The sequence below is a fragment of the Mycetomoellerius zeteki genome, unplaced genomic scaffold, assembly GCF_001594055.1.
Source record: "Mycetomoellerius zeteki isolate Tzet28-1 unplaced genomic scaffold, Tzet1.0 scaffold486, whole genome shotgun sequence".
NCBI lineage: Eukaryota > Metazoa > Arthropoda > Insecta > Hymenoptera > Formicidae > Mycetomoellerius > Mycetomoellerius zeteki.
The window spans coordinates 3,919-18,341 of NW_017257485.1; the positions used below are offsets into that span (position 1 = coordinate 3,919).

General features: G+C 38.1%; 1 pseudogene; it reads left to right on the forward strand.

The window, feature by feature from the left end:
• Positions 1-1,907: 1,907 nt before the first annotated feature.
• LOC108727387 (uncharacterized protein KIAA0930 homolog) overlaps positions 1,908-14,423 on the forward strand; it is a 27,292-nt pseudogene continuing 14,776 nt past the window's right edge.

Genomic DNA, 14,423 nt, shown 5'->3' on the forward strand with positions numbered 1-14,423 from the left:
ATTTAAGATCACCGAGAGCTTATTGGTGAAATTGGCTTTAGTCATCCGCCCCGTTTCTTGCATCGGATTGGTCAGTTTTGGGTGGTGTTGCCAAGGATAGGAGTGGGTGGCTAGTGTAAACTTTGATTGTCTCGTGTGAAACTTATCGCTAGGTTCGCAATCTCTTCTTAGAACTATATCAAGAAAGATCGTTGTTCGTTACGAATCCACGGTATTAGATGACGATAAACAGATTCCTCTTCGAGTTTCAAAGGTGTAATCTATGATTTCTAAACTTCCGTCGGTCACCGGTGTTAGGTTTTATCTCCAAGGGTATGGAGTTACTACTAGGAATTGATTCAATTATTTATTCGTCTATCGAAAGAGGAATCTATTGCGATCTTTTGTTTGAACGGACCGTGGTCTCTATGTCTGGAATTTCTTTGTCTGGAAAAATAAGGGGTAGATTACTCTTTGATTACTCTTCATAAACAGTCCGAGACTGTTATTAACTACTTATATTTCATAAATGATATCCGAGTGGCAACGATCGATCTTTCACGAAAGATAAGAATCGTGGAGTCTACAGGACGTAACAGTATTTTATGTTCAATTAATTTTATAAATAATGCTGGATCTATACATATAGATAAAAAAATAGATTACATCATTTATAATATATAGGCAAATATGTCACATAATTTAAACAATTTGCTGATCTCTCTTAAAGAAAATATAACAAATTAAAAGTTACTTATGTTTCTCATAGTTGTCGAGGAATATAGTTTTCGCGCAATATGTTACAAGGTAACGCAATTTACACATAAAATTTTAACCTTGGAGATATCGCTGGTGATATTCACGTATTGGCACTTTTCACGTCGAAAATTCATGCGTTTTCACGAGAAAAATCCGATGCGCTTGGTTGTTGCAAGCACGTATCGCAGGTATCCGCTTATGTATACAGAGCACAACGTGCCAATATCCTTCGATTGTACCACGCAGCTGGTGACGTAGTTTCCATGTACCAGACGGTAAATATTAGATCCCGTACCGTCATTCGCGTTTTTGTAATCATCTATCAAATTTTAACGTCTTCTAGATACAGATACCTTACAAAATGTCTATTTCGACGCGCAATCTTGAAAAATTTCACAAAAAAAAACGACTATGTAGTATGTACTTACATTATCAAAATTAATTAAAATTCTTAATAAAGACTTGCAAGAAGCTCTTTTATTTCGCGAGATTCTTTTATCAAACGATAATAACTGAAACTACTAAAAACTGAGCACAAGAAAAATTTGTAATTAAAATAATATACATTATATAAATATTTTTCAAAAGTTAATTTGAAATGGCAAAAGTGGCAATTTTAATTTAAGAAAAATTAAAGACAGACTCCTTTGATTATAAAAAATAAAAGTGTTTCCAAAATACTTTATAAATTAATAATTTTTGATAAATTTCTCTAGAAAACTATGGATTTAATTATGTAATTCTGTGTGCTGAAATTCTTATATGTATATTAATCCGTTGTTATTATCATAATAACAACGAAAGAAATATAAGAACAAATTTATTAATATTTATAGAACAACGAAAAGTTGGATAACCTTCACTTCTAGTAATGTACTTAAAATGGATAAATTTCTTTATGCATACGTTTATGCAGCTATGCAAGTTTGTGTGAATATAACCTTATTGTGATGTAGAAAATATTGCCTGCTTAATTGCTGCTTCCGCTGCTTCACGCTATCGCACCTTAAGCGCTTCTGCGCTTGTGCCATGCGTGCACGTGCGTATATCATGGTTTTTGTTTGTTGTCATCGCGTCGTCGTTGTTCTGGCCGGAATCGCCACCATTTCTCAAATTTTAATTTATCGAGCCGGCATCTTTAAACACGTAAATTCTCTCGTTTTTATTAGACTCTGGATTCGTCGTGCTGCAGGGCACAATGTACTGGACGGATCTGTTCGTCCGTCACTTCCTCTTTCAAACAGAGCACGCTATCGATGACGACGATTTGTTCTTTTTCGTTCGTAAGAAACACGTGAAGACCTCATCGAGATACTTATCGAAGTTCGAGACCGAGGTCGATGTGTTTCGTAAAGACAGCAAGAAACTGCCGATCGGCGATTCCGACATAGATTGGGAGGAAACTGTGTACCTGAATCTCGTTGTGCACCAATTCGACTACACGCTTACATTGACTATCTGTACAAGAACGAGCCCTAAGGAATTGCAAGTAAGAATCATAGCTTTCGACCGAATTAGGAAAGAAATGTAAAAATATTATAGATGAATATTATGCAGGATGTTTCAAATCGATTACATTTCCCTCTTATTTTTTCTTTTTGTTTATTTTCGCTCAGAGAAAGAACAATGGTGCTAAAGTATTTGATTTGAAAATAATTTTGTTGTATTATCAAAACAATTATGTTAGACTATCAAAATAATTTTGTAGAAGGTTCAAATGTAACGATAATGCTATAAAAAGTTTTGATATTCTATAGTAACTAATTTAAGTGTCCTTACATAATTATTTTGATGGCCCAATAAAATTCTTTTCAGATAAATTTTTAGATACTTTAATAAAACCATTCTTTCTGTGCAAAGATTGGAATAATATCATCTTTGCAAGGTTGAATATAAAATAACATTTTTTTAAATTAAATTAAAATTAACAGCCTTGAAAACTTAATTTAGTTAAGATACAAGTTAATTTACAATGAAATTTATTTAATTAAAAGTTAAATTAATAAAAAGGTAATTAAAAAGTTAAAAGTTAAATGTTTCGTTTTATGATTTCAGAGTTTCAGTTTTATAAATAACGAAAATAACAAATATACACTTTATTTAAAAACTCTATATACATATTTTGTTTACATCGAGGTTTATATATACTTATTAAATTTACGTAATAAAGTCATTTCGAAATTTGTATCAAATATTATTCCTTGAAAATATATATTGTTGAAAATATGTCCGTTTCGTATGCGAAACAAATTCGCACGAGTTTGAGCATCACCCCACATAATGTAGAGCTTAACTTGTAAATAGGCATGCGGCATCCTTATTTATTGTCTAGTTAACTTCAAGAAAGTTAAATTAAAAGTTAATAGTTACTGATAAAACGTAACTAAATTAAGTTAAAAGTTAAGAGTCTGCAAAGTAACTAGTATAAGTTAAGTTAAAATTATTTAACTTTTTATAACTTCTTAACTTATAACTTTAATCCTTTTAACTAGACACTACCCAATCCTGCACCTTTGTTGTATTATCGTTTTATTTTAATCATTTATTTTACATCTGTCGCTATCTGTAGAACTGACAACCAGAACCTCGTGTTAACACGACTTTTTTTAGGTACTACGAAGGCATTCTCAGAAAGTATACGCCAGTCCAAGTCGATGACGTATGGATGCTAAGGGTGATCTAGAGGAAATGACGTATCCACATATATGCTTCATGGTGGATAATTTCGATGAAGTTTTTTGTGATATTTTAGTCAGGGATGGGGAGATGGTGTGCGTGGAGCTGGTCGCCTCCGACCGGGAAGGCGCGATTCAGGGCGTCATTTTCCTCGGTTCGATCAGATACGACGCTTTGAAAAAAGTTTATGACGCCAGAGTGAGTTCTTATTATCTAGTTTAGTTTGCATTGTTTTTATGCATGTGAGATAAAAGCCATTTTTGCTTTTAGTCTAGCCTGAGCACCAAAATGGCTCAGCGGATGACATTCGGCCTCTTCTCCGGCGCGGCCCTCGCAAAGAGTAGAATTCGTACGAATGAAGGGACCACGTGGTATGTGCAAGAATTTTATCAATATCTTTCTTTTAGTCGACTTCAATTAATTAATTAATTTATATAATTTGAATATACTATTTTAATATTAAAGAATGATTTTGCTGGAGTATTTAAAAGTTTAATTAGATACTGATCTGCAAATAATTTTGTTGCCATTAAAATAATTATGCAGGACGCTCAAATTGATTGCTGGAATGTCAAGACTTTTTGTAGCATTGCTCATTATGCTCGAGATTCCTATTATAATTACTAGCTAAACTTCCCTGGCGAAAATAGAAAGCTTCCTGAAACGTTGAAGAAGCGTAAATGACTCTTTGTTGACTTTTCGTGGAGCGTTAGAGACGCTCGCTTAACGTTCCCTGACGCTCCGATTTTGGAAATGTTTGAATATGCTTGCCACACGTTTCATTAACTCTCCTTTGAATGTGTATGGAAAGTTGCACTACGCTCCTTCTACGCTCTAACGATTAACATTTTTCTACCCTTGGTTTACACTTCCCGAACACTTCATGAAAAGTGGTTGGAACGTTGCATCACGTTTCTTCTACATTCAAAAGATTCGCATTTTCTACTCTTGGTTTACACTTTCCGAACACTTCATGAAAAGTGATTGGAACGTTGCATCACGCTCCTTCTACATTCAAAAAATTCGCGTTTTTACTCTTGGTTTACACTTCCCGAATACTTCATAAAAAGTACACGAAACGTGGTGTTACGCTCCTTTAACCCTCCAAGAATTGACATTTTTCTACTCTTGGTTTACATTTCCCAAACGCTTCGTATAAAGTGCGCGGAATGACATATTACGCTATATAAGAAACGCACGCGATATTTCGCAAATCTTTCACGAAGAGTTCGAGAAATCTAAATGAAATGTAGACTATGTCAAGTTGGAACGTAATGCGATATTCCGTCCATTTTTCATAGTGTTTGAAAAATGTGAACCAAGAGTAGTAATTGTCAATTGTTGGAGCGTAAAAGAAACATAACGTAACATTACGCGCACTTTTCATGAAGTGTTGGGGAAGTGTAAATTAAGAGTAAAAAAATGTTAATTATTAGAGCATAGAAGGGGCGTAATGCAACGTTGCAACCACTTTTCATGAAGTGTTCAGGAAGTGTAAACCAAGAGTAGAAAATGCTAATTTTTGAAACGTAGAAGTAGCGTAATGTAACCTTTCGTGCACTTTTCATGAAGTGTTCCGGAAATGTAAATCAAGAGTAGAAAAATGTTAATCGTTAAAGCGTAGAAGGAGCGTAGTGCAACGTTCAAAAGAGAATTAATGGAGCGTGTGGCAAGCGTATTCAAATGTTCCCAAAATTGGAGCATCAGAAAGCGTTAAGCGAGCGTCACTAACGCTCCACAAAAAGTCAACAAAGAGTCATTTATGCTTCTTCAATGTTTCAGGAAGCTATTTTCATCACAAGTGTCCTTTTACCAATTCGATTATCGAGACACGTAGATGATATTTACCACAATAACCATTATATATAAGGTGTGTTCGGAGAGACCCTATTAGCGCTATTTGCGTCACTCTATCCTTGTTTTACGTCTAATAAACAATGACGATAGAATGACAGAAATAGCGCTAATAGTGTCTCCCTGAAAGTATACCAATATTGTATGAATTGTAATTAAAAACAATGAAAGTAGATTTTATGACAATTTATTGTAGTTCATTTATACAACTAATCGCCGCGACAACTAAATGGCATTTTACATAAATATTTATTATTTATTATATTTATAAACATACATTGAGCTTCTATTTCAAAGCATTGAATGCAGAAAAATTTTCCGTAACCTACAAGTTGTTTAATGTGAATGTACTTGAAGTCTTCGTGAGACAACAACGGTTTCTTCTCCACGAAGACTTCTTGTACTAAAAGATATACTTTTATATCAGACACGTATATAATTTTTTTAATGACAGCAAACATTTGATAACGAGTCAAAATATATGAATCATTATGCTTTTTATTCAATGAGTAATCTTCAATAGAATATCTTATATTATTATATAATAATCTCTTAAATGAAGTACATTCGCTTAAATGGAAATTATATTCTTTGATGCAATTATATTCCTCAGATAAGAATTTACAGGTTTCTCTTTTACCTAATAAAATTATGCCTTCACATGTAATAAAATGTTGTAATTTATTTTGTAGAACATTTTCACAAAATGTTATTGTTGATTAGGTAGATCCTAACTCGTTGCACAAAGTTGATAAATCACTAAATATTAAGAATTTACGTGCTATTTGTTTTAAAAGTTGACCTGGACTTTGCAATAACTGTAGCAAATGACGATTTTGTCCTTCATATATGAAAGCATTATGAGTCCAAAGAGGACCCCAATTTAAAACACCTTGTACAATGTGAGTTAGAAGATGTACGTTTAATACCATGGATGTATCACCAAAATATTTGTTAAATAAGTATATATAATTCAATAATAACTTATGTGCTTCTATGATATCCTCTTTTGTAATAGATTTTTGTAAAAGCAAATTTATAGCTTTTGATAACATAGCAAGATGTCTTAAGTATTTTTTCTTTAAAAAATCTTTCAAACATGGGGGGGGGGATATACAATAAAATACTAGCCAGGATCTCCATTCAGAAGCTTTCCAAATTTTAATTTGTGAAAGAGAGCGAACAGATCGAGTAATAGAAGATAAAGAACATATGTTGGTAAAACGTTCATCAATAGCTGCTATTAAATGCTTAATGCCAATTTCATTATTATCTCTCATATTTTTCCAGAATCTTTTACGAGTGGAATCAAAAAGTAACTCCATATGAAGTCGAATAACACCCAAAAGAACACAGTGCATATAATCGGGTACAAATCCAAAGATCAAATTAAAGACATGTATTATAATTGTAATAAGACCGTTGGGCCTTTTACGCCCTTTATATATTTCTTTTTTATATCACGTTCATTTCGTTTTTCATATGCTTCTTCCATATCTTTTATAGTAGATTCTGTTGTTCGCTCCAATGCTTTATGCATGCATACAGGAAATCTCTACCCCTTTACCGTATGTACAGCTTTTTGATAGCAAAACGTACATGCATAGTAAGCATTGATGCCAGACATGTTCAACATTTGAAATCGAGCAACAGAATCGACGACAGCACACAAAGGAATTACTTTGTTTAATACATCTTTCCCATTATGATTGCAATAAAAACCATGAAGAGAAAGTTTGTTGGCTTGTTCAACGAAAGGTTGTAAGAAAACGTTATGATTGGGATCTTTTGTCCCAATATATAATCCAGTAAGTAAAACATGTTCAGCTCTTTTTTCTTGGTGGTAGTTCATTTAATGTAACATAAATAGGCCACATTGTCTTACCAGAAGATGTACCTGTAGGAACACCATCTGTATTAAAAGAAAAAGAGAAATTATAAGGATTTAATAGAATATTCCCATTATCAAAATGTTTTCTATATTCTGCTCCATCATAAATATCTTGTAAGACTGTACCATTATTATCTGCGTAACGAAATCTATATGATAGAAGAGAATTAACAATACTTTCATTAAGAAGTCTTTTCAATTGAGATTCCAAATCTATGGATAAAAAGAAATTTGAGGAAGGATCAAAAATATGTCCACAACTACAATTGACATTTTCTGGTAAGTCCTTCTGATTGCCTAAATATTTTTCACATTCTGGACAATAAATATGATACTTGAAATTATCATCTGATCGATCTATGTAATTGAAGTACATATACTTGGTTGTTGGAATTTTTGTGAGAGGGTAGGTGATGCAACGGCAATAAGAGCGTACACCGAACGTGATTTAAGTAATACAAGCAATACTTTAATGAGAAAGTAGACAGCGTACACAGGACGCGCGAGTAACGTACACGCGCGAGTAACGTACACGCGCGAGTAACGTACACGCGCGAGCAGCGACAGAAGGCAAGGGAGCCAGTAAAAGAAAGTGGGGGAACTCCCGAGCGGTTGGCGCCCGCACCGCAAAACTAGGGACTATAGATAGATGGCGGTGCGTCTTGTCTGACCACGGGTCGTCTAGGATAGCTGAGCCCGCGTAATCCAACACTTCCCCTTGTCTCGTGGTCACCTATGGAGGAGTAGCGGAGCTGAGACCCATGAGATCCAAGCAGCGTCGGTGTTTGGGTCCTGATAGGCCCTTGGTAAGCACGTCAGCCATCATGTCTTCAGAGGAGAGGTGCTCGATCTTGAGGAGGCGGTTTCGTAGGGCGTCTCTAAGAAAGTGGTGTCTCAGGTCAATATGCTTACTTCTAGCGTGAAACGTGTGATTTTCAGCTAGCTTGAGAGCACCCATATTGTCGTTGAAAATCTTGACGGATGTGAGTTCCTCGAATCCCAGTCGTCTAAGGAATTCACAAAGGTACATGCACTCTTTAGTCGCTTCTGTTAGAGCCATGTACTCAGCTTCGGTTGAGGATAGAGCAACGGTCCTCTGTTTCTTGGAGTCCCAGGAGATTATCCCATTCAGCATGAAAATATACCCCGTGTAGGACCGTCTATCCACCAAGCATCCGGCCCAGTCCGCATCTACGTAGCCCGTAAGAGATTTCTCCGTCGGTTCATAAACAATTCCGAGGTCGGCCGTTCCCTTGAGGTACCGCAAGACGCGTTTGGCTGCTGTCCAGTGACTATACCCATACCGATTGATGAACTGACTCAATAAGCTCGCAGCGTGAGCGATATCGGGTCTAGTCGAGACGGCCAAGTACATCAACGCTCCAACGAGTTCCCGATAGGGCAAGTTCCTTTCGTCGTCGCTCGGTTCTGCGACCAGGTCCGAAAGTTTCGCATTGACGTCCATGGGGGAGTTCACCGGTTTGCAGTCAGTCATGCCGAATCGCTTCAAAAGATCTGAAACATACCCTTTTTGATGTAAGGTGATTCTGTCTTTGTCACGAGTGAATTCGATACCTAAACAGGATTTAGGTTCTCCGAGATCTCGAATCTCAAGTTCCTGCGAGAGGTATTTCTTAAACTTCATAATTTTATCTTGGTCTCGAGAAGCGACCAATATATCGTCCACGTAAGTTGCGATGAGCAGAGATTCCTTCCCACGACCAACAATATACAGACAGGGGTCGGACTCAGAAGAAACAGCTCCGAACTTACGCAGAATGTTGTCTAGCTTATTATACCAATTCCTTCCGGCTTGACGCAATCCATACAGCGACTTCTTCAGAAGACAGACACGATCTCCTTTCTTTAATTCGTTTATCATCGCTTTCGCTTTGGATTTTATCTCATCGTCGAGGCTTTCTGTCGTGATGACGCGATCCAGAGATGAAGTCAACCCCTGAGGCGGTTCCATGTGGATTTCCTCTTCAACAACGCCGTTCAAGTAGGCTGTGGCTACGTCAAATTGTCTCAAGGCCATCTTATGGCTTGACGCCAGAGCCACCAATAGGCGAATAGAGCTTAGCCGGGCCACAGGTGCGAAGGTCTGATTAAAGTGAATGCCGGGGCGTTGAGCGAATCCTCGGGCAACGATTCTGGCTTTTCTTCTTTCCAGTGTTCCGTCCGGCTTGTACTTATTTCGCAAGACCATACGACTACCAATGATCTCGCGGTCCTCGGGTCGTTTCACGATCTCCCAAGTATCGTTCTTCAAAATGGATACTACCTCGTCCGCCATAGCACGATTCCAATCCTCGGCATCGGATCCAGACGTGGCTTCTCTGACTGGTACTTCCGCGGCGTAAGCCAGTTCCGTATTGGCTGTACAAGTTCCTTCGCGAGGTTCCGAAAACAACTTCCTTGGTCTGCCCCTCAATCCCGTTCGTAGCAACCTTGGCCGTCCGGGTCCTTTTCTTGGGGTAACGTCGATGTCGTCACGATTGTCTTCATTGTCCGGACAGATCGCATTATCGTCCAAGGGTCCGTTTTGATCGCTGTCAATCGGAACGATCTCGATTTCGGTTTCTCTGGGAGAACTATCGGGCATACATGAGCCGTCTTCTCGTCGATTGTCTTCCGTGACGAAATCTTCAAGGACTGTAGCAGGCGTATCCTGGCGATCATCGAGAAATCTTACGTCTCTAGTGATCACTAACTTCCTTTCCTCGGGTAGCCATACACGATAACCTTTCGAATCTACAGCGTAGCCAAGGAAAATGCCTTTTCTAGACCGAGGGTCGAACTTCCCCTTACCTGGAACTCTATCAAGACAAAATACAGTGCAGCCGAATTCTTTAAAGTGACTTACATCGGGAGCCTCTCCGGTCCACAGTTCGAACGGGGTGTGTCCGTCGAGAGCCTTGGTAGGGCATCGGTTCCGAATGTAACAAGCCGTGGATACGGCTTCCGCCCAAAACGATGAAGGAAGTCCCGACTGCAGAAGCAGACAATGAGCCATTTCCACGAGTGTTCTATTCATCCGCTCAGCAGTGCCGTTTTGTTCGGGGTTGTAAGCAATTGACGATCTTCGCCGAATTCCGGTTTTCTTCAGAAAGTCTTCGAACTCCTTGCTTACGTATTCTCCTCCATTGTCGGTCTGAAGCATCTTGATCTTTCTTCCTGTCTGATTCTCGATCATCGCTTTAAATTCCTTGAAGCTATTTAACAAGTCGCTTTTGTTCCGGAGAAATCGTACCTCACACCATCTGGAATGATTATCGATAAATGTGACGAAGTACTTAGCGCCACTCTTCGACTCCACCCGCATTGGGCCGCACACGTCGGAGTGTATAATTTCCAATTTTTCCTTCGTTCGCATTTCGGATGTAGATGAAAAAGGTTTCCTAGTCATCTTGCCACGGAGGCAGATTTCACAATCGAATTTATCTTGGACCCCTTTTAGGTTCATCCCTCGCATCGTCTTGTTTCGTTCGCCGTTAATCATATCCGTCGCATTTAGATGTCCGAGTCTACGATGCCAAGTCACGAAATCTTCGGAGGGGACGGATGAATTACTCGAGACTTTACGGCACGCGTTTTGTCTATCCGACGACAGATAATACAAGTTTCCGATTCTCTCGGCGCGCAATTTCACGTTACCGTTTCTATCGACTACGACGGCGTGATCTTTTCTGAAAATAACCTCAAAGTTTCTGTCCGTTATTTTAGCTATCGATAGCAGGTTATCCCGAAGATCCGGTACGTGAAGCACGTCTTTCAGATTCACGTTCTTCGAATTTCCGTCAACGTTAGTCGAGAAGGAAACCGTACCGACCGCTGTGATTTCAGTCAACGCGTGATTTGCTAAACTTAATAAGCCGCGCTTTCTATCGTTTATTTCCGCGAAACTGTCCAATTGTCCGCACAAATGAGAAGTCGCGCCACTATCTAGACACCATTGCGCGTCGTGCGAGTCACTTCCCGCGCGAAACGTCGCCTGCGTATCCGGAAATGCTTCGACAGCGCATAGAAGTACGTCATCGGTAGCGCTCGCCGAGGGTTGCGATTCCGTTTGTTTCTTACAGTCAATGGCCTTGTGACCCTTCTCTTTACATTTGTGACAGCGGAACTTAAAATCTTCCTTAGTTTCCGGTTTAGCTTTTCTGATTCTGTCCTTGTTCGGTTTGCCTTTCTTCTTTGCAAACATGGCGTTTTGCACGATGCCGCGAATATCGTTCTTTCGAGCATCGCTTTCTTCCACGATCGTTATCCGTAGCACTTCCGGTGTCGGTAATTCATCACGCGACTCGATGGCGCATCGAAAGTTCTCGAAAGACGGCGGTAAACTATACAGTAGCATAATCGCGAGCAATTCCGGATTGATATCAATGCTCATTTCTGCCAATTTATCTACCGTGTCATGAAACTTACGGACATGTTCCCGTACGTCGTCTCCTTCTTCCATGCGTTGAAGAGTGAGTTGCTTCAGTAATGTGGCCTTCCTCGCCGGTCCTTTGGACTGATAAGTTTCTTCAAGCTTTAGCCATATTTCGCGGGACGTCGCACATGCCTTTATTTGTTTCAGCTCGGATGGCTTTATCGACAATATAATGTCCGATGTCGCTTTGCTGTCGTTTCTTGTCCATGCTTTAACAGCTTCTGCCGAGATCTCGTTGTTCGGTATCAACGCTGGTTTCACGCACTCGCCATTCCCATGCGTCGTTCTTCATGAGCACTGCTTTCATTTGAAGCTTCCATGTGTCGTAATTATCTCGATCGAGAATTTCTATACGAGCGAATCCAGACGCATTCATCTTCGTAGCGGTGATTGTACACGGTTCGTTTTTCTTCGAGACACGTGGTGTAACTAACCTTACAAAACTATCTCGTCTATTTACTGCTTATGCCGATGCGCGACGGCCTGGGCCCATAACCTGTGAGAGGGCAGGTGATGCAACGGAAATAAGAGCGTACACCGAACGTGATTTAAGTAATACAAGTTTTAATGAGAAAGTAGACAGCGTACACAGGACGCGCGAGTAACGTACACGCGAGAGCAGCGACAGAAGCAAGGGAACTAGTAAATGAAAGTGGGGGGAACTCCCAAGCGGTTGGCGCCCGCACCGCAGAACTAGGGACTAAAGATAGATGGCGGTGCGTCTTGTCTGACCACGGGTCGTCTAGGATAACTGAACCCGCGTAATCCAACAATTTTTTCCTCACCATATATTGCGTTTATCATTTTTAATATATCTATTTGTGCCAACCATGATAAATTATGTCTTAGTCCTAAAGCCAAGCACATAAGCATAATGTCTTCTATAGTTGACTGAGTGCATGGACATAAATTATGTCTTCTATTCTGTCTTTTTTCCCAAAAACTTTTTTCTTCATTGATATAAATGTAAGGAGATTGTTGATAAGAAGATGATTCAACTATATTTGGAAGTAAAGAAGTTTTCAAGTCTATTTCCAAAGTTTCTGATTGACTTTCCTTAGAGTTGTCACACGTTTCTATTAACGAATTTGTCAAATCAGCTTCCTAAAAAATTATAAACACAAGTAATTTCAAGTAACATTATTATGACAGCAGGTTCATAAAGTGAGAAAAAGATTTTCCATTTTATTGTATAGCTTATAGTTTTCTATATGTTAAAATTACAAAACTCACACAAACTCAAAAAATATAGTAATCTTTCAAAAATAGATTTCAAGCTTTAAAACTTGAAATCTATTTTTAAATCTATTTTGTTTAATTTAAATTTCATTCATTTTTTACGAAGATATTTGTATACACGATTTTGACATAAATCTAAAGAGACAACATTACTTTCTTTCCAACTTTAATGATAAAATATATGAAAAATAAATTTCTATCTCTTTCTCTTATATATATAAAAAAAATGAAATAAGTTTTTTGTACATAATTTTGAAGTCTTATTGTGTTATATCATTACCTTATCTACACTAATATATTCTTCATCAGAATGAGCATAAGTTAATAATATTTCATCTTCATTTGGCGTGACTTTAATCACATCATTATTTTTAGTCTGAAAGAAAAAAAATTAAATTTAAAAAAATATAAATGTTAAAAATTGAAAACCATTGTAGTTAAAAAAATAGTTGTTTTTTAAATGGAAATATATATAAATTAAATTATTTGTGTATATAATGACCTTATTAATGTCGACCTTGTTAAGATTTCTTAATTTCTTTTTTCATTGACATATAGTAGAACGGGGAATAGGAACGTCCGTGAAGAGGAATTTTTTGTATTTCATAATTAAAAATAATCTGCAAATTAGAGATACATATGAATTAAACATGAGAGAAATTAATATGATAAGCAGTATCTTTTACATCAAAAAATCGAACAGGAATACAGTACATACATTACATGCGATTAAAATTGGATGGGCGATACGTTTACTAACAAATAAGCAGCTAATCTATAAATGAACATAGATAATTGTACCATTCAACCGTTTGGCGAATATGTAGACTAACTGCTTCAAGGCGGGCAGCTTTATTTCGTCGTGCGTATATCTCTTTCAACTATTTATTACAAATGAGCCTTACTCTTTCTTGATAATATGTAATTTAAAAAACAGCACTTCTTATAATTGTAATGATAAGTCATTAACCGTTGAGAAAGTCTAAAAAAAAATTACAATTTCGTCCGCGTGCCGGTCCGTGTTAGATTAGACAATGGATGCGTTCAGCAGAACACAACAGCTTTGCAACCGTTTTATGATTCTCTGCTTAGATTGGACCATTCTTCTTGATCTAAAAGCATAACCCAATCAGCGCGAAGAAAACTTCCAATAGTTGTAAAATAAACATTCTGCTGAACGCAGCCATTGGTCACGTTCATTGGGTGCATTCGGTACTATAACCGCTCACTGAGCGCTCAGTGAGCTCTCGTATATGTTTGGTCTATATTTTTAGATCTAACGGAATATGCCAGTCAGATGCAAGAGCTCACTGAGCGCTTAGTGAGCGATTGTAGTACTGAATGCACCCATTAATGCACATTAGGGTCCCAGCTTTTAACACGTCGCGTTCGGCTAGACTTGGGCTGGGTTCGGGGAGACGCTATTAGCGCTATTTGTGTCATTCTATCTTCATCATCCATTAAACGTGAAACAAGGATAGTATGACACAAATAGCGTTGATAGCCCGAACGCAGCCTTGCTCGACCGAGTCTAGCCGAACGGACCGAGTCTAGACGAACGCGACGTGCTGGGACTAGACTCTTGCGCCG